This window comes from Callorhinus ursinus, unplaced genomic scaffold (assembly GCF_003265705.2).
Source record: "Callorhinus ursinus isolate GAN/ISIS: 27379988/994484 unplaced genomic scaffold, GSC_fseal_2.0 scaffold1, whole genome shotgun sequence".
Lineage (NCBI taxonomy): Eukaryota > Metazoa > Chordata > Mammalia > Carnivora > Otariidae > Callorhinus > Callorhinus ursinus.
This window is the reverse complement of record NW_027397063.1, coordinates 95,065,260-95,088,754: the sequence shown is the minus strand read 5'-3', so window position 1 is coordinate 95,088,754 and position 23,495 is coordinate 95,065,260.

Here is a 23,495-nt window from a genome sequence, read left to right as displayed (position 1 = left end):
TTCAAAATTCTAACCAGTTCTTACTGTGCTCTTCAGGAATAGTGGAGCCAGGAACTATACCAGACATCAGGGAAGAAATTGATGCTGTCATAGGTGAGGTGACCCACATAGTCTTGTGCATTTATTCACTTGCAGATCCAAGACTAGAACCCAAGCCTCCTGATACTTTACTTTTATTATGATTATGCAAACTAGTTGTCTGGAGTTTTCAATGATGTGCAAGCATTCTAGACTTGAAGGTTTTGTGTATGCAAATATAGAATAGCCAGCAAACCTTAGGCATGATTAAGGAATCATAAGGATCTCTGATACTGGCTATAGGTAGAACAATGTTATGGTAGACAAATCCTTTCATGCACATTATCTCACCAGTCCTCACAACAACGCTATAAGCTGACTGACTGATAGTATTAGTCTTATTCACTGATGAAACATTGGGGATCAGAGAGGGTAAATGACTTCTTCCTGGTCACATTGCTGGGTAAGTGATTGAGCCACGACTAATTCCTAGATCTATTGACTTCTGGTCTATTTTCAGCCTTTCTGCTAAATTCTATGTATAGGGACACCTGGGTGGCTCAGTTTGTTGGGTGTCTGCCTTTGGGTCAGGTCATGATCCCAGGGCCCTGGGATCGAGTCCCAGATGCGGGTCCTTGCTCAGTGGGAAACCTGCTTCTCCTTCTGCCTGCCACCGCCCCCCCTTGTGCTCTCTTTTTCTGACAAATAAATAAATAAAATCTTTAAAATAAATAAATTCTATGTATAGACACACACACTCTTAAACACAGACACACACACACTTCCTATTGTAAAATGGGTAGAACTTTGCAGGATTTTGGTATCTTCTTCAGGCACGAAGATAACCTTACCTATAAGAGGAAATACATCAATAACTCTTATCATTAAAAGAAATGTTTTTATCCTTAAGGAATTGGACATGAAGAAATGAATGGCCTCATATCAAATAAGGAAAACTTTCATCCTCTTTTAATTTTCTTAAATGGTTTCCACCTTTTCTTATAATATTGCTCACAGATGATCAAAAGTCTCTGCAGAAGGAAATCTGAGTGATCATATTCTTTTTTTTCTTTCTTGATTTTTTTCTTCCTTACTCCCTCCAACACTTCCTTACTCTCTCCCTCCTTCCCCCCACCCCCTCCTTTCTCTCTTTCTTTCCAGCTGTCTTACTCTGAGCTTGAAGCAATTAGATCACCTTCCGGTTCCTTTCATTGGTGTTATTCAAGTTAGTAGAAAAGTCTGCCTCCTTCATCTGTCAAGATCTTCAGTCTTGCATTCTTTGAAATCTGACCTCTGAACAAGGCTGTAACATCCAGAAAATAGTATCTGAATTGATTTATTTCTGATTGTTGCTATGGTGATTCCCTACTAATATAGACAGAAAGTGAAGAAAGGAAAAATGTGTTGAAGAGAGTGATGAAGAAGCTGATCAGACTGAGGAAAAGGCATGCAAGGCTGAGGAGGGTATTTATGGTTCATCTACTCATGGATAAAGTCATGTCTTCTTCTGAGTTTACTGTTAATTCATCCACAGTGATCACAAACAACCAATTTGCATTTGAGAAGAAGCAGTGAAGTGTTTTTTTTTTACATGTGTAGGAAAATGCATCATAAGTAACCTTAAAAGTCCCCAGATATTTTTTTTCTCTAGGAACAGGAATAGTGAATATACCTTGTAAAAGAAATTTTTGTGACAGGAGACATTTTGATTCTTGAAATAGTTCTCAAGGTTATGCTTTATTAAAGAGTTTTTTGAAATAATAGGAGAAAGACTTATCTGGAGAAAAAGTAGATTAATCAATCCATTTTTATGCATTTATTCATTCATTTCTCCAACTTTCTATCCATTTTTCATTCAACAAATATGTATTTTTTTACCAGGCTCCAGATATTTTAATAAGTTCAATAAATATTAATAAAGTCAACATATATTTATTAGGTATTAACTACCTAATAGTAGCTTTTTCTGCCTCAAGGAAGGCTACATGAAGGAGATATTTGGGAGAAAAATAAGGACAAGAAGGACCTTGAAAGGTACATGGAGGTGGGATAGAGGGAAGAAGAATGTGAGGGAAATCTATACAACTGTGATTAAAAAGAGTTGATTACATTGGCCTCTTTCAGCCTTAGAGATTGATGCCATTTGTAGAAATGCTCTTCACTTTTCACTTACATTATTGGCCTTTGGAAGGCAGGAGCTCAACTTGACATGGCTTGAAGATATGGCAAATTAATATCTGGGTTTGGGTGTAGGTGATATTGGGAAGGCTTTGGAAACAAACATTTGTAGCTGCTCAAAATCAGAGTGTAAAAAAAAAAAGGAGGGAGCGTAAATGCGATAGAATGTAATACCAAACAGGGTACAGTCACTCCTTTCACACCCAAGACTCTTATTTTCTGGGCCTCCTGCCCTGTGGTGACTCTTGAAGGTTTAGATTTCAGTCATATGAAAGAATGAAGAGAGGTGGGTTCTACTCTTCATAATATAGCTTTCCTTTAACTCTGCTCCCACACAGGATTGGTGCCATAGACAGTGAGGGGTGAGAGTCAAGAGTATGTTTCGAGCCTGGCTCTGATACCTACACTGTGTTTAACATTGGACAAGTCATTTAACTTCCTGGGACTTCTCATATGTCAGGACAAAACAACCTCTCAGCCAAGTAGTTCATAAGAGCATAATATTAGAATCAGAAAGGGCTATACTGGTTTAAAATACATTTTCAACTGTATAAATAAAAGCCTCAGATATAAAGGAAATATATTCTTACTTCATTAATTCATAAACTGTGTAGTTCTCCTAAGAACTTTGTGATTCCATCACATCTTTCAGCTAAGATTAAATAGTCAAGGGCTGTCAGGTGGGCTCAACTTCCTAAGACTTCATTATTATTAAAAATATACTTTGAAGAATTATCATAAATAATTAAAATAAATGTCAGTTATTAAGATAAATGAACAAAGACTGTATCCCTGTTTTTCACACAGAGTTTTTCAGCATCTATGAATTAAGTAACATTCCTCATTCAATGCCAGGATTTAGCTTTGAGAAAATTCTATTCATTTTTCAAGTTTGTGTAATTTCCCTTTAATATGTCAATGTAGAATTTATGCTGATTTTTACTGGAGTAAAAAAACAAGACAAGCAGAGCTTGTCTAAGCTTTCCAGGTGATTCAGATATAAGCTACAGTTTGAGACCCACTAATTTATAGCATTCTATATATTCTGTATGTTCATTTGTTGAACTAAGTTGAATAGCATCTGACTTCGGGAAGGTTAGATTACTTGGCTATATTGTTCATTTACTGTTCTTTCCCCCCATGGGTTCTGTGACTCTTATAACTAATCTTAAAACTAGTATTTCCTCTTAAAGCTAATGTTTCCTCGGGCGCCTGGGTGGCTCAGTCAGTTAAGTGTCTGCCTTCGGCTCAGGATGGACTCAGGTCATGATCCCAGAGCCTGGGATTGAGTCCCCCATCAGGCTCCCTGCTCAGCTGGGAACCTGCTTTTCCCTCACCCTCTCCCTCTGTGTATGTGCCCTCTCTCTCAAATAAATAAATAAAATCTTAAAAAAATTAATATTTCCTCTTAAAACTAATGTTTCCTCTTTACTTTTGGCTGCTAGGAAGTTCAGAGCCAAATTTGAGGCTTTGTACAAGATCCCATGGCCTCCTTCCTAGTTCTCTTTTTATTTTCTAACCCTATTGTCCCTTTGTCCCAATTTCCCGCACAATTATGTTACGTGTTGAAAATTTTGAAAGATTATGTATTAAATAAGCAAACTTGTTAATTGACATGAATATTAAATGGATATACCTGATACAATTCCCTGGTGTCAGTTCTCAGTGTGTTTGTTTTATGTACAAACTAAAAAGTTCATTTGGGATATTCTTGAGAGAATCCGTAAGACATAAGCCTAAATATTCAGACTGATTTTATCTGATAGCTCCCACATACTGACATCTTTCTATTACAAAGTGATCCATTAACTTAAATACATTGAAACTGGGAAGTCCTATTTACCTCTCAGAGGCACTGTCTTCCTAATGGTAGTGAAATTTTTCATCAAGGATTCCCTTGCCATCAACATTCTTTTTGACATTGCAAAATCACCTCTACCTAATGGCTTTATTAACACATTGAGAGCCAAAATTTGATTGTAAAAGAAGGATTTTTCTTACAAGTGCTTTTATTTAAGATGGGTAGTGTCAGAGGTTTTGTAAAATGTCAACTTTTAGGGACGTTCAAACACACAATACCCACTCCTTCGGATGTCTCTGACACATTTTGGCAGCAACGCTGTAATTAACAAAGTCAGAATAGATCCTGATGTCAGCCATATGATCTGGGTCACCAAAGCCCTGTTTTATTTAACTTATGGATGACACCTCTAACAGTTCTTAATTGTGTCAGATCTGTGCAGCAAACAACAAATATTTAGGGGAAGATTCATCCTTCCGTATATTTTGTAATGAAGTTTGTGAGCCCACTGAATAATTAAAATAAAACAAATGAAGACTAATTTGCTTACTTTTAATTTTTACCAGTCCATATTAGTTAATAATTTACAAGGTAAAAATGAATAGAAGATCAAAATGACTTCCCTTCCGGCTCCCATGTTGGTGTGATGGTGGAGAGATTCTGCCTTATTGACTGCTCATTTGTAGTAGAATAACCCCAGAGAAAACAGTGTTCAGTGTGAACCAGCCTTTAATAAAAGGAGCAGCAGACTCTGGAGGTTTTTTTCTATTTCCATATAATCCCAGGATCATTTGTCTGGAGCTGTTTTTGAATTATTCATACCAACGGTAGCTCTTTCAGATATCGGATGTGAACAGTTTCTATGGTACAGTTTCACAGGCAGTGTCTTTTTTGCTGGCGTTTTTAAAAATAGAACTTTTTTTTTCTATAGCCAATTGCTCTTGGGTGCTTCCGGGTGGGGTTATATTAGCAAAACATTAAACATTAAGAGGCCCTTTGGGGCCTAATTCTAAGACTTCTCCAAGTAAAAGAGGAAAGAACAGAGAACTATAATGAGAATATGATATTCCTGAGAAAGTGGACTGGGCTTTTGAAAATCCTAGCACAGTCCTGTTGTAAACGTTGTTCAGGAGAGTAGAGTTAACATTTATTCTCATTCACTGCAATCTTAAGTAAATTGGATGGAAGGGATTTATTTTGCTGATCCTATTGTTCTTATGCCTCATTTGACACTAAGCTTTGAGTCTGTGTTTGCAGCCTTGAGGAGAAAGGCAAGGCTCTTTATGGAGGCCTCACAGGGCTGGGAGATGGAGCTCCTCCTACTTCTCCTAAGTCACTTCTCCCCACCCTTCACTTAATACCCTAGCCATTTCAAAGTCCGTCAAGTTCTCCACCCACCAAGAAGGTTCTTTTTGTCTCTTTTCTTTGCACTTGCTGTATTTGCCTAAAATGTACCCACTGACACCTCCATTCTCTCTACTATTACCTATTTCCTCATCCTTTAAACTTAAGTTAGTGCTCATCTCCTCCTCAGAACTGGTTATTGATTGCCTGGAGTAGAGAATTTCCCCAGAATTAAACTCCGAGCCAGCAATTTGAGTGCAAGTAGTATTTTGGGAAGTGATTCCAAGAAGTACTGGTAGGGAAGTAGGTGAGAAGGAGTGAAGGAAGCCAATGGAAGGTACGTTATAAGCAGTTTATGTGGGCAACTAAGGCTGGAACCTGCTGGGGGACTCTGGGAGCCAGTGCAGAATTAGGCCACACAGGAAGAAGTGAGCTGAATTACATCCTCTAGTTCCCATCTGTCATTGGCTGAGGACTGCTCCTGGAAGTGCTGAATCCTTGTTGATGCTGGTCTGCACCAGGCTGTGAAAAGAAGGCTGGTGGAGAAGAGCAGTGCATTCAGTAGAATGCATAGATAAGTACTGGAGCAGTGAGAACCAAGGCCATATGTGTGCGGCACCAGAGCGTCTATTGCATTGCCCCTGCTACACACACATGGGCTCACCAGTGCTGTGCTTCTATAACTTGTGCTTCTTATTCATCTCTGTGCCCTTTGTATGCTAGCATAGTGCCCAGCACACAGTAACTATGCAGTGAACATTTGTTGAAGCAGCAAGTGTGGAATGATTGAATGGCCCTATTAGGCAGACCCACCCTGAGTTTTGATTTCTGATACTTCCCCATAAGCACACTCTACCAATCATTAATGCACCTTCCTCTCCTTCCTTCCTTCTCATGGTTCAGAGAGAGTCACTCCATATGTCAGATGACTACCCTGGTGGTTTTATGTTTCTACTTTGAGAGGAATACTGTGGTCAGTTCCATCCTCTACTCTGAGATGTGCTCACTCTGTTAGGCCTTTTCAAGTGAGGCAAAGTGGTAGGGGGCACACTCTATGGGAGGGTGGTAGAGAGTGGAATTGGTGTCAGGGTTTTAGTTCCTGTGTTGCCTTCCACTTTCCTCCTCTAACACACCAAAATTTGGTGACAGACACTCCCAGAGCCCTACTTTTTTTTTAGGAGCAGAACTTCTCTTCCACCAGGAAGTCTGCTCAAATCCAGGGCAAAGAGCAGGGGCCCCTTTCCTGAAAACAATAATCTTAGCCTGGTGATATGGGAAGCCCACACCTATCCTCTGTATGTGTCCTCTTTGAATGCCAGTCTACCTTGTGTTTTGGGTTATTTAGATCCAGCCTACTTGGCCTATGCCTTCTAGTTTGGTCTGACTGGCTTAACTCTGTCTGCAGAATTGCTGTAGCCGCTCACTTGTGTTTTCTCAGAGCACTTTCCCCCACTGTGTTGTCCAGCCTATCTTTGTCTTCCCATCTTTCCACCTGCTGTTCTGGCTGTTCGTCCACCCGCCTCCTTTCTCTATAGTCTGCCCTCTGTGGAGCTGCCTTTCTTGTGGCCATGGCCCTGAGTGAACTTGGTCCAGTCACTTACAAACAAATAAAACCAAAGGGGTCAGACTAAGTGATTTTTTAAAAAAGATTTTTTTTATTTATTTGTGAGAGAGAGAGAGAGAGCAAGCACACGAGCAGGGGGAGCTGTAGGCAGACAGAGAAGCAGGCTCCCAGATGGGCAAGGAGCCTGACTCAGGACTTGATCCCAGGACCCCGGGATCATGACCTGAGCCAAAGGCCAATGCTTAATCAACTGAACCACGCAAGTGTCCCAAGACTAAGTGACTTTTAAGACTCCTTCTAAGCCTCAGATTCAAATTCTATGACCTAAATTTTTCCCACCACCTCTCCCTGCCACAGATGTATAATTTCTAGGTTAGCAATCTGTGCTCACTTTGGTGAGCTCTGAATGGTACAAAGCCCTCAGCTGGGTAGAGGGGTGAGTGAGGTGGACACAAAATGATTCTTGTCTCCAGGACCCACCATCTGGTTAGAGAGATGGTCACCAACTTGTCCCTCTGGCAAAGGAAAGTGAACTAATCCTGGAGGTTGTTTGGTCACGATGTCTGTGAAATCAGGTCACAATTGGCATTAGTGGAGCCTTGTGATAGGAAGTAAGTGCTAAGCTGAAAAAGACTGTAAAATCTGACTACTTGAAACCATGGTTCCCCCCTTCTCTGAAGATCCTAACCTCCACAATCTGGTTCTCTTGGCTGACTGCTGTGGTATGAGGGAGGTTGTAGGTGGCTGTTTAGGACCTTCTAATGTATTTCTGTGTGTCTAGATGAGGGGAGACCACAGGTTATAAAGGCAGACAAAAAAAGTTTGAGTCAAATACTCTCTCAGCCATCGGCAAAATGGGTGATTCTTACCTCTTTGAACCTTGAATTCCTCACCTGTAACATGGGGATAATACCCACTCTCCAGTATTATATAAGAACGAATTCTATAAACAATTTTTGACTACTTACTAAGACCCAATTATTGTGTTAAGCTTGGGGGGAGGAGTGCAAAGAAAAAATAGGTATAATCCTTTCCCCACCTCAATTTCTATTCTAGTTAGGAAGATTGAAATAGAAACAAATAATTACATCATAGTCTGGTAAATCCAAAAATAGCTTCAATGAATTAATAATTTGCTTGCAAACAGCATATGGAAATTTCAATAAGATTTCTCTATCTCCTACCTGGTAGAAAAGAATCTATTGCAACGAGGTGAGATAAGGCAGTATGTTGCAGGTTACTCACTGTTGGAGAGTTGTGAGGGCCATTTTGTGCAAAGGCACAAATGTAGGTAGTGAGGTAGAAGGAACAGCAAACTAGGAACACACAGGTCGGGGAGCTAGTTTTGGCTCTAGTGCTAGTTTTTAGCTGTATAAGTATTGCAAGTCATTTACACACAATGAGCCACATCAGTTGTAAAATAGGATGTGTATTTTTCCTTTTTCATTGGACTGTTGTGTAGGTCAGATACAATAATGATTTTATAGTTACTAAAATTATGCAGAATTGGATATAAACTTGAAGGAAAAGAAAATAAAAATCATACCTGCATCCTTACAATACATACCTTAATGACAGTAAGAAAATTTTCTGTAGAATATCTCTTAACTTTTCTTTTTTTTTTTGAAGATTTTATTTATTTATTCATGAGAGACAGAGGGAGAGAGAGAGAGAAGCAGAGGGAGAAGCAGGCGCCCAAGGAGCAGGGAGCCCGGCGCGGGACTCGATCCCAGGACCCTGGGATCATGACCTGAGCCGAAGGCAGATGCTTAACGACTGAGCCACCCAGGCACCCCTCTCTTAACTTTTCTTTAATCAACTCCCCAAATAACTGAGACTCTCCACTCCCTCTGTAAAATAATCTGACAGATGCCCACAGCACAGTGAAGGTTCAGCATATAATGGCTATGCATGTCTGCTACAACCATTTGAGTTGTATGCTTGTCAAGAGTCCTGGTTAGTATATCTATTTATTCCAGTTCATTCTTTTATTCAACAAATATTTGTTGATTATCTGCTCCATGCTAGGTATTGCTTCAGGTACTAGGGATGTGGCAGCGACCAATGTCCATTGTATTCTAGTTGTATTTAGCATTATAATTATATAATTTAGTTAAAAATTCACCAACTAAATAGTGAAAAATAAGTGTGAAAGAATTCCTGATTTTTTTTGAAAATTAAGTTAAAAAGTTATAATGTGCATCTGTCCTACTACCCAAGATCTTTTAAATTCCTTCTGAAGTTTCCATTTCTCTTGTGACCTAGGATGTTACAGGATCAGATGCCCCTGTAACTAACGGACATGGGATTGGGTATGAGGCATCTGTTTTGTGTTGAGGTTCCAGTGTCAGCTGTGCTGGCAGTTTTCTCAGATCAGTTCTGTAGTGTAATTCCTGAAAGTTTGGTTTGAGCCCAATTTGATTTTTTCCCCTTCCTCAAATTCTGTAGGTCTCCAAGTATTTCTTGATAGATTCCTTTTCTTAATGAACCAGTCATAATGAATCCTGTTGTTTGCAGCTAAGAACCCCAACCATTACAAATCCTTTGGAAAGACTTTTAACAATTAAGTTTCAACACACACACACACACACACACACACACACACACACACACACACACTCTGTCAAGTTTGTGGGCAAAACAATGGGCAACATTAAGGGGATGATAAAAATAATTAGAAAGATTTCATACTCAGATTGCTTCACAATTTTTTATTAGTTTTGGTTATTAGTTTTACTTTAAAGAAACCTAAATTGGAAATCAGTGCTGTGCATTGTGGGGGGTGGTGCACATAGAGTGATGGGACACCAATCAGTGGACCCATGCTGAAAGAAAGGTCTTGACTCACCATCAAGAGGTAGAAGACGAATGTACATTGATAAGTTTTTATTTAAAATAAAATATTTAAATTATTCATGAATCACTTTTGATAATTTTCAGCTTTGATCACTTTGATCCACCAACCATTTATCAACCTTCCCTTTTGTTAGGTACAGAGACTTCTATACAGTTTGAGGCATCTGAGCTTTGAAGTCATGTCCAAGGAGGAGCCTCCTCCTCACACCCCACCATTGGTTTCTTTGAGCCTCTGCCTCTCAGGCAGTTGTAAGGGCTTGGCCTATCTCTTTGAGTAAGGCTTCCTTTCACTTCAAGATATCCTGTTAGGACTTATACCTCTGGTAGCTCCTTTGGTTGAAAATCTCTCTCTGAAGCTATTGTGAGTTCAGGTAATCTCTAGGCAGGGTGTAATTCTGCATTGTAGTCACAGCTGCCTGGTGTCACAGCTGGAGCCAGTGGCCATGTTCAACATTCGCTGTCTTCTAATGCATCCACAGATTTCTTATTTCCTCAGATCATTTCCTCCTATTGTTCATTCCTTTCCTCTCTCTCCCCTCTCTCCTTTTCCTTTATCTCTCTCTCTTTCATTTTACTTTCTCCTTCACATTTGTCTCCCTCGCCCTCTTTTCAGCCTTTCCAGGCCTTCCCCCCTTTGTTTTCACACTTCCCTCTTCTAGGCCAGTGCAGCTGAAGTCCTGGTAAGAAATGTAGCGGAAATTCCCTTCATTGAACATAAAGGTGAAGTTTATGAGGTTATTTTTGCTAAATGGTGTTTCTGACTGGTCTTCGATGAAGAGCAGCAACTAAACTGTCATTTCTTCTTGCCAAACACTTAGGTAACATAGATCCCACCTTCCAACCCCAAGAACTTTACAGAAGACCACATGTACTCCTAAAATATTAACACTCTCTTCATGTAGTTTTTATATGGTATTATAAAAGAAAAGATTTGAATACAGGCAATTTTTAAACACGATAGTTTTTATCTCAACTTTTGACACGAGAATATAAATATTCTTGATGAATTTCCAGTCTCGAGCTAATTTTGATGTGCTCATTTTAATTTGCCTTTATAAAGGATTATTGTAGAAACTGAATATCATAAGGCTTTAAAAATATACAAATCATTGGGGCGCTGGGGTGGCTCAGTCATTAAGCTTCTGCCTTTGGCTCAGGTCATGATCCCAAGGTCCTGGGATTGAGCCCCGCATTGATCTCCCTGCTCAGCAGGAAGCTTGCTTCTCCCTCTCCCACTCCCCCTGCTTGTTCCCTCTCTCACTGTCTCTCTCTCTCTGTCAAATAAATAAATAAAATATTTCATATATATATGTACAAATAATTTAAAATTCTATAAAACAGCTAATATTTAGGTAAAATAAAATAATCACTAACTTATGGTTTTTTAAAGTAATATTATTACTCACTTAACCAAACTAACAACAGTACAGACACCAGACTGGTACCTAGTGAACATCTACTAAGTGATTGTAGATCATCTCTGAGATAGTGAAATTTGGCTTTTCTGGCTAGTGTTAAAATTACCCAACCTATTTTGAAAATTGAACTGTAGCCATAACATATACCTGAAAGGAATGCCAGAGACACTGAACACATGCCATCTCATTTCTAAATATACACATATTTAGCACTCTATGCATTTTAAGAGCCTCCTGATTTTATCTAATTCTCTACATGTTTTCATCAAATATTTCTTAAGCCCTGCTATGTGCTAGATCTTGGAAATGAGAGAAATCTAAGACAAAACTGGATTCTGTTTTAGAGGAGCTTCTAATTTTATTGGAAAGGTGGAATGTATTTGTAAGAGATGAATAAAATGGCCAGTTCAAGTGAGTGTCCCAGAAGTGTAAAGAAGTAAGCGACAACTGGGAAGATTTCTTGAAAGAAGTGGGCATTGATCAGGGCCCTGGGCTGTGCTTAGAAGACATTGAAGGGTTCCAGTACTAAAGTAGAAGTGCAAAAACCAGTGCCACAGTCAATGAAAAGACATTAAAGGATTTTGAGCCCATTTAGGGACTGGTAACTTATAAAGACTCACCGCCCAAACTGGCTACCAACTGGAAGCAAGCAAGTGGCTATTTTCCATTTTCTTAAGTCTAAACAACAATTTTTTTAAACTAATGGATAATTTTTACCAATGGACTAAGCGTTTCAAACTAGCAGATAATCCAAAAGTCCGTTAAAATATGGCTTTGTAATGTGCTGCCGGATCTTTGCAGGGGCTGATTTACCTTCCTAATTGTGTTTTGCTTAGTCCAGTGTTGAACTTAATTTGTATTCCCTGAGCACACAATGGCTGGACAGTTGGAGGGAGGGGAAGGAGATTGAGGAGAAGAAATGAAGGGAGGAGGGCTATTGTTCAGGGAAAACTGGCTCAGGATTTGGAATTTGTCACACATCATTCGCCCTGTGGACTGTCTTCTCACAGGTAATCACAATCAACTGTGGTCTGGTTAACTGACGAGTTGTTTTACAAGTTGCTGTATTCTATTCAACATCAATGGGTTTATAAGTGGGTCCCTTCCAAATTCACGAGTACAAGTTGTACCTCTCTCGTCCCTGTCCTATATGCTTATTTCTGGTGATTGTCTTTATTTTTTTTCAGTAAAAACAAACATTTAATGTTTCTGGTCAGAGGAAGTTTTAGGCAATATTTTTGTGTAAGCAGACATTTATCTTTATATAATGTGAATAATGAAATCATTCCAGCCTATTGGTAAGTTTGAGGTAAAACCATGGAGGCATTCTCTGAAAGACTTTTTAAAATAGATGTTACATCCATATAATCTTAGTTTAAATATTTGTCTGTGGGTATTTTTATAGATGTAAATATGTATAAAGGTAAAAGAGAACAATTCTTTCCTGTCCTTATCTATTAATCATCATGATCCCTGTGGCCCCATATGCAGATAACCACTGTTACTAGGTTTTTGTGTTTCCTTCTGATTCCAAACACTTGAAAGAAGTCTTGTGTGTTCAGAGTAGTGAAGCTTTCTAGTTATGTCATTAGTCTTCTTTCCTTGGTGGTTGTCTACAAGGGAAGTTTTAGGAACTCGCAGAACTGAAATCTGACCTGAGTTTTATACTGATAATGAGTAAAAAAGACAATATTTACAGGAGTTCTTACTTTAGGATCCACAGATCATAGAATTCAGGGTCTGTGAACTTAAATGGGAGGTAGACATTTTTATTTTTACTAACCTCTGTCTGAAATTAAACATTTTCTTTAATTGTGAATTTAGGCAAAACCATAGGAGAATTGGCACCTGTGACTTTGTCACTGGAAGAAATCAGAGTTATATCCATGTCACATTATAGCCATTGCAAATATGCCAAAACATCATTTACACTCATCATTATATCAAAATGGTGAAGTTAATTAGATCCTCTGCTAGTGTTCTAAAATTTGTATCCAAGATTTATTTTAATTCAGTATGGTAAGACACGTGTGCATAGAAATGGCTGTCATAAAGGAATAAAGGAACTCACTAATCTCTAGAAATAGAAGGCATGCCACACCATGCAGGACCACATGGGGAACATCTGGGTTGGTTGGGAGGCAGAAGGAAGAGAGGGAAGAGCATGGCCCAAAGCCTTTATTGGGGTTTTCAAGAGAAGGAATGGGTGAGACAGGGTTAGGTATGCCGAGTAAATTTAGGACTGGATAGTTTGAATAATTTTAGCAGGATCTGGGTTATAGAGGCAGTCTCTAGTTGTCTTGTACCTGGCCTGGGGTGATTGGGGTAGGACGAATACTGGCTTGGTGTGTAATGGCTCCTTGATAAAGGAGATGGTTGAGGGTGTGGGCTCTGGATTGCTTGGTTTGTATATCAAAGGTGTGCTTGCAGGGGAGTCCTGTGCTATCTCTAGGAATTACCCAGCCCTGGAAGGGGCCATCTCTCCAGGATCAAGGCCACAAATGCCAGAGCATTAAAAATAAGGAAAATAATTATACTCAATACAGCTAGATATATATTATTTAATGTGTTAATAATGACTCACAGGTACTACATAATCACATGTGCTTTTAAAAGTATTTCAGTGATTATATTTCATTCTAATCAGTTCCCTTTGTAACTCTCTGCACTCTACTTTCTGTTTATGAGCACTGTTCTGAGGAGACCATGGTCTTCACCAGAACCAATGTCAAATGGTTCACAGCTCAAAGACATTAAGCTCCAAAGAGAGATTCAGTTTCTTACCTTACTAATTGTCCTGCATGTTCCATTTCTCTTTCTTGTGGACTTAAGTTTATCTAAACTCAGGACTGGAACAAGTTATTGCAAGAGATTCTGCCTTTGTTCCACCACCAACATCCATACCTTCATCTGTTTTAACCTTCCCTACCTGACCTTGTGCTAAATGGAGGAGATATTCATAATGTTGTGATTTATTGAATCCTTACCACATGTCCAACACAATTGTATACATTTTTTATGTATTGTCTCATCGGCTTCTCATAGCCATTCTATGAACTAGATGTGGTTATCATTATCTTTTTACAGGTGAGGAAACCTAGGCATGGTGTGCATATAACCTGCCCAAAGTCACATATCAGTGACAGAGCCATATTGAAGTTGGGTACTTTGGCTACAGTCCCCACACACATGGATAGAGGCATGCAATTAGCAGCCTTGCCATACATACTATTTGGATGCTTTCATTATGATTGAAGCATCACTAGGGCAGCATACCCTAAGCCTTATGAGGAAAATAAATCTTCTGGACATATATGTGCAAGCCCAAATATATATTGTGATCATAGCACATATCACAGGGTGTTAAGGTGTTATCCCTCCAGATAGCACATTGTGTTGACAGGGTCTTCTGAATATGAACTCTCAACTCAGAGACTGCCTTCAAGAGTGGTAACTCTAGGTTCTGTGTTTCAGTGGGAGGTTTGGAGATGGTAGGACTTCTTGGATTATTTCTATCTGAACATTAAGCTGCTTCTGTAATTTCAGTTACAAAGGCAACTATACTGAAACAACCTCATTTTTGGGAGAGTGGGCTATTGTTAAATTTTGTTAAAGTACATTTTGTAAAATATAACCTCTAGTTTTTTAAAAGTTAGTGCATATGTGTCTTTGAAAGTCTTTGGAATCTTCCAAGTCCTTTTTGCATTCATTTAAGTCATTGGCTCATTTTCCCACTTTTCTGATTTGCAAAGAAATAATTTTATTGATGTTTTACTCCAGCAGGTGGAAATCGTAACAGCATCATGCAATGCAAGAAGGCGTTGCTAAGCAACCATTTTCAGTATTTAAAAAAATCCAAATAAACCTTCCTTTTAAATGTCTGCAACATGTGAAAAATTAGACAACTCTCTATCCAGCTTTAAATGAACTCACATCACTTCTAAAAATTACATCATCCTTTTCTGTTTCCTATGTTTGTAACTTTCATGAACAAAGCCACAATCTTCAAAGGTGAAGTTTTGGACCTGGGTCAAGCTAACCATGGAACATAGCAAATATTGTTAGAATTCCTCACTTATGGCCTTGCCAATCTGACATCCATCAGTACAAGGATTCTTGTAATCCATTTTTTATGTTCTCTGAGTTAAAATTATGTTAGCACAAGTCTTGGGTGTTTCTGAAGAGTGGATTCTTTGCTGGCACTGGATTGTAGTTAAACTTTAATGCTAGCTCCCTCACTTCCCAAAATAAATCAAGTGATCTGATATGAGAGAATTAGTTCAGGAATTTGGAAATACTACTTCTCTCAGCACCAAGTGCAACAACATAATTGGGGGCATTTGTATATATTTATCAGTTCTGCTGCTGTGTGATGGCAAGTGGATGGTTTCTTAGGGTTCCAGAAACACATTATGCAAAGGGAGAGTTGAGTGACTCCATCTAACCAGTTTATAGTTGATTTTAAGACCCACAGAGGCCTAGAATTCTTCCTTGAGGAAAGATGGAAGAATATTTTGGTATTCAAGATGTGCTCCCCTGGCATGGCTTTCTAGAGGTCATTGGGAGTAACCTCTAGAAAGCTGGGGCAGATCCTGGTGCCAAGGAGCATGTGTCTAATACATTTGGAAATGATAGAAACTTACTCTTAACCATACCATATAATTAAATTCTGTAGGAGGCAACCAAGTATCTCCTAGTCTGGTTGGTGGTCTTGCACATACAGGCTGCCTTTGATCAAACTGGGAAGTGGCAGAGTTTGTCTTTGACTCCTATTTATCTCCTCTGCTGTGCCAGGTGATAATTCTAGTTGCCTAAAATCTCAGTGCAGGTATCTCTTGCCATCTAAACATAAGAGTTCACTGGATTCAGCTAGTGAAAATTCTTGTATGTCTATATATACAAGATATGTATATATATATATATATCTTTATAAAATGAGTTTTCACATTCCTTACATCATTTGCTTCCCACATCAATCCTATCAACAAGGCAAGGCAGGATACTTTCTTCACATTTTCCAATAAGGAAAACAGGTCATCTACTTGGTGACTTGAAATGGAATCTAGAATTCCCCATGCTCAGTTTTGCCACAGAGTTGAATTCACAATTTTTCTGTCATGTGTCTCTTTCAGTGGGCTCTGCTAAGTGTTTGATTAATCAATACATTAAAATAAATACATTAGATTAATTAATACATTAAAGCTTATTTTTATAATTGCGTTAAATTTTCATTGGGTTATCTTAACTTAAAGCATTGTTCTTTACAGGGAGCATTTGAATCTCAATCTTGAACATAATGCCATGCTTTAAAAAAGCCAATAAAAGTGAGAATTTCAGGTGTCATGAATTCTTTAGAAGATGGAGGATGGTATTTTCAAGCAGAATTCTTGAACTAATTAATAAGTCAGTTTAACTAAGTTTCTACCATGTGAAAGGCCCTGGTATTACAATAGGAAACAAAACAGACATGATCCCTACTCTCATATATCTTATATCCCAGGTAGCTCATTTGTATTCACAAAATTAATATATTTTGTTTTTATCCAAAGCTACCTCTGATGTGAAGACCTGGGTAAGAATATTGGATCATGATCATGACAGAGAAGAAGAGGAGAAAACATAAGAGATAAAACTTTATTGCACAGGGTTTCAAACTATTTGGGGGTCATTATTCTTTTCAGGGAAGTTTTGCATTACCTGGATAGGCTGGAGCAAGCAGGAAGGATAAGGAAGACTAGTGGATGCTATCAATAAAATCCTTGGGCAGAGAAAATAGCCTTTTATTTTATTTTATTTTATTTTTTATTTTTTTCATTCTGGGAATGTGCATGACTCAGAGAGGAGGATGCAGTGCACAGAGAAAGGATGTTGATGTTGATGTTGTTGAGGGAACAGGCTGTGAGACCAACCAGTCCTGCTTGAGGCCCATCTGTAGAAGAGGCCTACTGTTTTGGATCCCTGCTTACTCATCTCCTTTCACTGTATACTGTGAGCTTGAGTGGGGAGACTTCAGAGAGGAAGACTAGAATGAGAAGGAACTTGAAGAATCTTCTTGAAGGAAGTCCTACTAAAACATGAACCAGCAAAGAGCAGAGACTCCTACAGTATAGTCTCCTATATTATACATACTATGTAACTTGCAAGTGATTTACAAAATTACTAGTGATCAATGGTTTTAAAACCATTTGTCCATTATACTTGTAATGTAAATTTTTATAATAAAAACTCAGTGAAGTATAATTGTGGTTCCCCATCTACCACAATAATCAGTACAAAGTGATCTTAGAAATGATTTCATTGGTCATAGCTGACTATATACTGGTTTTACAAAATCACCAGGTTTTGAGAAGACATATAAATGACTGACTTTTTCACAACCTCTAAGTGCATTTGTTATTTCATCATTGAGATTAGTAATAGAACACTCTGCATACTACCTCTCATTGTTGCCTGAAACAGCTTATTTCTAATATTGAAGAAATGTACTGATTGAACTATTAGTTTGATTTGTCTTCATGGAATACTCCATAGCCTTTTTTCCTGTTGGTTACTACCCTTAAAATATTTTGAAGCCGTATGTTAAGAACAAATACCAAATACTGCCCCCTCCCATTTAGTATAACAGAGTCAATGGATCCAAACAGCTGAAGTTACTCTTGCATGGGGATTGTTCTCAGTGCCAGACTGGCCAAGCTCTCACAATGATCCTGATGGTAATTATGGTTTTTTTTAACACATACTCATATAACATATCTCAAGGACACTGTGGCACTGTACTGATCTCTTTTCATGTATTACTTCATTAAATCCTTATTTTGGCTCTATAGCAGAGATATGTTTGGTATTCCTGTCTTATAGTTGAGGAACCCAGGCTTAGATGGCTAAAAATCTTGTTGTTACTTGTCAAGGAACATAGCATGTTCCTTGATAATAATGTTGAACATGAGTCTAAATGGCCCTAAAGTACTTGGGCCCAATTGTACTCCTTGAACTTGAGGGTAATTTGGGGGTGGGGGTTTCAGATTTTGGGGGTATACAGAGGCAGTACTGAGAGAGGGAGGGAATAGCCCCAAGGTGCTTAGTCATCTTCAAATGTCCTCCCTGTGTGGTTTAGGGAGGATGAGATGTGAAAATTCTGACCTGTTTGAGACCATCCAATGTCAGGCCACCACACCTCAGCCGCTCACCGGTACTTACAAGTAGATTGTTTTCCACCATTTCTAGAACTGATCTCCTAAATATACTTTGGAGACTCAATTCTAGAAGAAAGTTTGCTTTATGTCAGCAAGTGGTTAACAGCCTTTCTTGGTGGCCAGATATCTTTGATCATCCGATATACCCTGTGATCTCCCACCTCAGAAAAATATCTGTAACATGCTTGGACACAACTCATTATTTATGATGTTAGGGCATTCAGAGACTCTGTACAGCCTGTTCACACTTGCACTGAGAGGTCAAGGAACCCAAGTTAAGAAGAAATATTCAGGTATATATGTTCAGTATCAAAGATGACTTTTTTTCAGTATATTTTTGAAGATTACTAGGTAAGTTAGAAAGAAAGGAAGAAAGAAAGGAAGGGACAGAAGAAGGGAGGATGGAAGGGGGAGGAAGGAATAAAGGAAAAGAGGGAGCAAGGGAAGGAGGGAAGGAAGGAAGGAAGGAAGGAAGGAAGGAAGGAAGGAAGGAAGGAAGGAAGGAAGGAAGGAAGGGGAGAACTCAAACAATATGATCCCTCTTTTTATTTATTTATTTTTCTCCAGTTGGAGTGGTCACTTAAGTAACTTTTGAGGATTAGTCTAATTGGGGTAGTTCTAATGACCAGGAGGGACCATGAACAATTTTGGCCAGTTTGCTATTTTGAAATGAGACTATAGCCAATGAGCCCTTTATGTGTTTTAATGAATTAAACAAAAATTTAATGAGTAACAAGAAGGTCTTCAGAAAATGAAAAGCCAGGCATCCTTCTTGATTCCTAGCCTAATGTTCCTTCACTCTTTCTTTCCCGTTTCTTCCCTTTCCCTTCCTCTTTTAACTTAAATGTGGTGGTCTGACTCAGAGATCATCCCAACTGGGATAAGGTGTTGTGACCCTTCTTCCATCATGGACAGCAGAGGCAGTTAACCTTGGATGTACTATGCCTGGTGGCAGCTTGGCCCGAAAGCCTTACCTCATCAGTCTTCTCTTAAAGCCCAAGTTTAAAAAAAAAGCAGTGAAAGCAAAGTCATCTGTCATTTTAGTATAATCTAATATTAGCTTTCCATTCTCAATTAATTAAGGTGCAATGTTTTCCTCATTCTCTTAGGCATGATTGTATTTAAATAACTTTTCTGATCTCTCCTTATGCTTGTGGAAAGTTTTGCCTCCTTTTTCTTTATTAGCTAGTCATTTAGTAATCCGCCAATTTTTTTTTTTTTTAAGTAGGTCCTCCAATGCAGGGCTTGAACTCATGATCCTGAGATCAAGATCTGAGCTGATATCAAGAGTTTTTCACTTAACCAACTGAGCCACCCAGGCACCCCAGTAATCAGCAATTCTTTTTAAAAAATTCTGTAGATCAAAACATCCCAACTTTATATTTAAAGTCATTATTCTTAGGAATCAGTAGGTGAACAAATATGAACCATGATTAGTCTCACTAAAGAAATATGATAAAACCAGCAATGTGGTACCATTCAACATCTCCCCCCACCACGAAATTAGCCAACACTGTTTTTTTTTCAAGTTTTTAAAAAAATTTTTAATTGAAATTCAATTTAGTTAACATATAGCATATTATTAATTTTAGAGGTAGAATTTAATGATTCATCAGTTGCATATAAAACCCAGTGCTCATTACCTCAAGTGCCCTCCTTAATACCCATCACCCAATTACCCTGTGCCCCCACCCATGTCCTTTCCAGCAATCCTGTTTCTTTGCTAGAGTTAAGTCTCATGGTTTGCCTCCCTCTCTGTTTTTATCTTATTTTATTTTTCCCTCCTTTCCCCTACATTCATCTGTTTTGTTTCTTAAATTCCACATATAAGTGAAATCATATGGTATTTATTTTTCTCTGACTGACTTATTTCACTTAGTATAATAACCTACTAGTTCTATCCCCATCATTGCAATGGCAAGATTTCATCCTTTTGATGGCTGATTAATATTCCACTGGGGTGCATGTTTCCCTTTAAATCACTATTTTTGTTTCCTTTGGATAAATACCTAGTAGTGCAATTGCTGGGTCATAGGGTAGTTCTATTTTTAGCTTTTTGAAGAAACTCCATAATGTTTTCCAGAGTGGCTGTACCACTTTGCATTCCCACCAACAGTGTCAGAGGGTTCCCCTTTCTCTGCATCCTCGCCAACATCTGTTGTTCCCTCTCTTGTTAATTTTAGCCATTTTAACTAGTGTGAAGTGGTATCTCATTGTGGTTTTGATTTGTATTTCCCTGATGCCGAGTGATGTTGAGCATTTTTTCATGGGTCTGTTGGCCATTTCTATGTCTTTTTGGAGAAATATCTGTTCATGTTTTCTGCCCATTCCTTGACTGGATTTTTTGTTTTTTGGGTGTTGAGTTTGAGAAGTTCTTTATGGATTTTGGATACCAGCCCTTTATCTGATAAGACATATGCAAATATCTTCTCCCATTCCAAAGGTTACCCTTTAGTTTTGTTGATTGTTTTCTTTGCTGTGCAAAAGCTTTTTGTCCTGATGAAGTTCCCAAAGTTCATTTTTGCTTTTGTTTCCCTTGCCTTTAGAGATGTGTCTAGCAAAATTTGCTGCGGCCAAGATCAAAGAGATTGCTGCCTGTGTTCTTCTCTAGGATTTTGATGGATTCCTGTCTCACATTGAGGTCTTTCATTCATTTTAAGTTTATCTTTGTGTTGGTATAAGGAAATGGTCCAGTTTCATTCTTCTGCCTGTGACTGTCCAATTTTCCCAACACCATTTGTTGAAAAGACTTTTTTACATTGGATATTATTTCCTGATTTGTCGAAGATTAGTTGACCATGGAGTTGGGGGTCCATTTCTGGGTTCTCTATTCTGTTCCATTGATCTATGTGTCTGTTTTTGTGCCAGTACCATACCATCTTGATGATTATAGCTTTGTAATACAGCTTGAAGTCCAGAATTGTGATGCCATTAGCTTTGGTTTTCTTTGTCAACATTCCTCTGACTATTTGAGGTCTTTTCTGGTTCCATCCAAATTTTAGAATTGTTTTTTCCAGCTCTGTGAAAAATGCTGGTGTTATTTTGATAGGGATTGCATTGAAAGTGTAGATTGCTCTGGGCAGCATAGACATTTTCACAATGTTTATTCTTCCAATCCATGAGCATGGGATGTTTTTCCATCTCTTTGCATCTTCCTCAATTTCTTTCATAAGTGTTCTGAAGTTTTCAGAGTACAGATCTTTACCTCTTTCATTAGGTTTATTCCTAGGTATCTTATGGTTTTTGGTGCAGTTGTGAATGGGATTGATTCCTTAATTTCTCCTTCTTCTGTCTCATTGTTAGTGTATAGAAATGCAACTGATTTCTGTGCATTGATTTTATATCCTGCAACTTTGCTGAATTACTCTATGAGATCTAGCAATTTTTTGGTGGAGTCTTTGGGTTTTCTACATAAAGTATCATGTCGTCTGCGAAGAGAGAGAGTTTGACTTCTTCTTTACTGATTTGGATGCCTTTTATTTCCTTTTCTTGTCTGATTGCTGAGGCTAGGACTTCCAGTACTATAACAGTGGTGAGAGTGGACATCCTGTGTTGTTCCTGATCTTAGGGGAAAAGCTCTCAGTTTTTCCCCACTGAGGAGGATATTTGCTGTGGGTCTTTCATATATGGTTTTTATGATATTGAGGTGTGTTTCCTCTATCCCTACATTGTGGAGGGTTTTTATCAGGAAAGGAGGCTAAATTTTGTCAAATGCTCTTTTTTTGCATCAGTTGAGAGGATCATATGGTTCTTGTCCTTTCTTTTATTAATGGTGTATCACGTTGATTGATTTGCACATGTTGAACCTCCCTTGAAGCCCAAGAATAAATCCCACTTGGACAAGGTGAATAATCCTTTTAATGTAGTGTTGGATCCTATTAGCTAGTATCTTGTTGAGAATTTTTACATCCATGTTCATCAGGGAAATTGGCCTGTAATTCTCCTTTTTAGTGGGTTCTTTGTCTGTTTTGGGGATCAAGGTAATGCTGGCCTCATAGAATGAGTTTCAAAGTTGTCCGTCTTCCATTTCTACTTTTTGGAACAGCTTCAGAGGAATAGGTATTAATTCTTCTTTAAATGTTTGGTAGAATTCCCCTGGGAAGCCATCTGGCCCTGTACTCTTGTTGGGAGATTTTGATTACTGATTCAATTTCTTTACTGGTTATGGGTCTGTTCAGGTTTTTTATTTCTTTCTGTTTTAGTTTTGGTAGTTTATATGTTTCTAGGAATTTATCCATTTCTTGGAGATTGCCTAATTTGTTGGCATATAATTGCTCATAATATTCTCTTATAATTGTTTGTATTTCTTCAGTGTTGGTTGTGATCTCTCCTCTTCCATTCATTACTTTATTTATTTGGGTCCTTTCTCTTTTTGATAATTTTCTTTTGATAAGCCTTTATCAATCTTGTTAATTCTTTCAAAGAACCAGGTCCTAGTTTCATTGATCTGTTCTATTGGGTTTTTAAAAATTTCTATATCATTGATTTCTGCTCTAATCTTTATTATTTCTATTCTCCTGCTGGAGTTAGGCTTTATTTGCTGCTTTTTCCAGCTCCTTTAGGTGTAAGGTTAGTTTGTGTATTTGAGACTTTTCTTGCTTCTTGAGGAAGGCCTGTATTGCTATATACTTCCTCGTTAGGACCGCCTTTGCTGCATCTAAAGGTTCTGAACTGTTGTGTTTTCATTTTCATTTGCTTCCATGCATTTTTAAATTATTCTTTAATTTCCTTTAGTAGAATATCCTTTAACCTCCATGTATTCGTGGTCCTTCCAATTTTTTTCTTGTCATTGACTTCAAGTTTTATAGCACTGTTGTCTGAAAATATGCATAGTATGATCTCAGTCTTTTCATACTGGTTGAGTCTGGATTTGTGACCCAGTATGTGATCTATTCTGGAGAATGTCCCATGTGCACTCAAGAAGAATGTGTATTCTGCTGCTTTAGGATGAAATGCTCTGAATATATCTGTTCAGTCCATCTGGTCCAGTATGTCATTCAAAGCCATTGTTTCCTTTTTGATCTTCTGCTTAGATGATGTGTCCATTGCTGTGAGTGAGGTGGTAAAGTCCTCTCCTATTATTTTATTATTATCAATGAGTTTATTTTTAATTTTGTTATTAA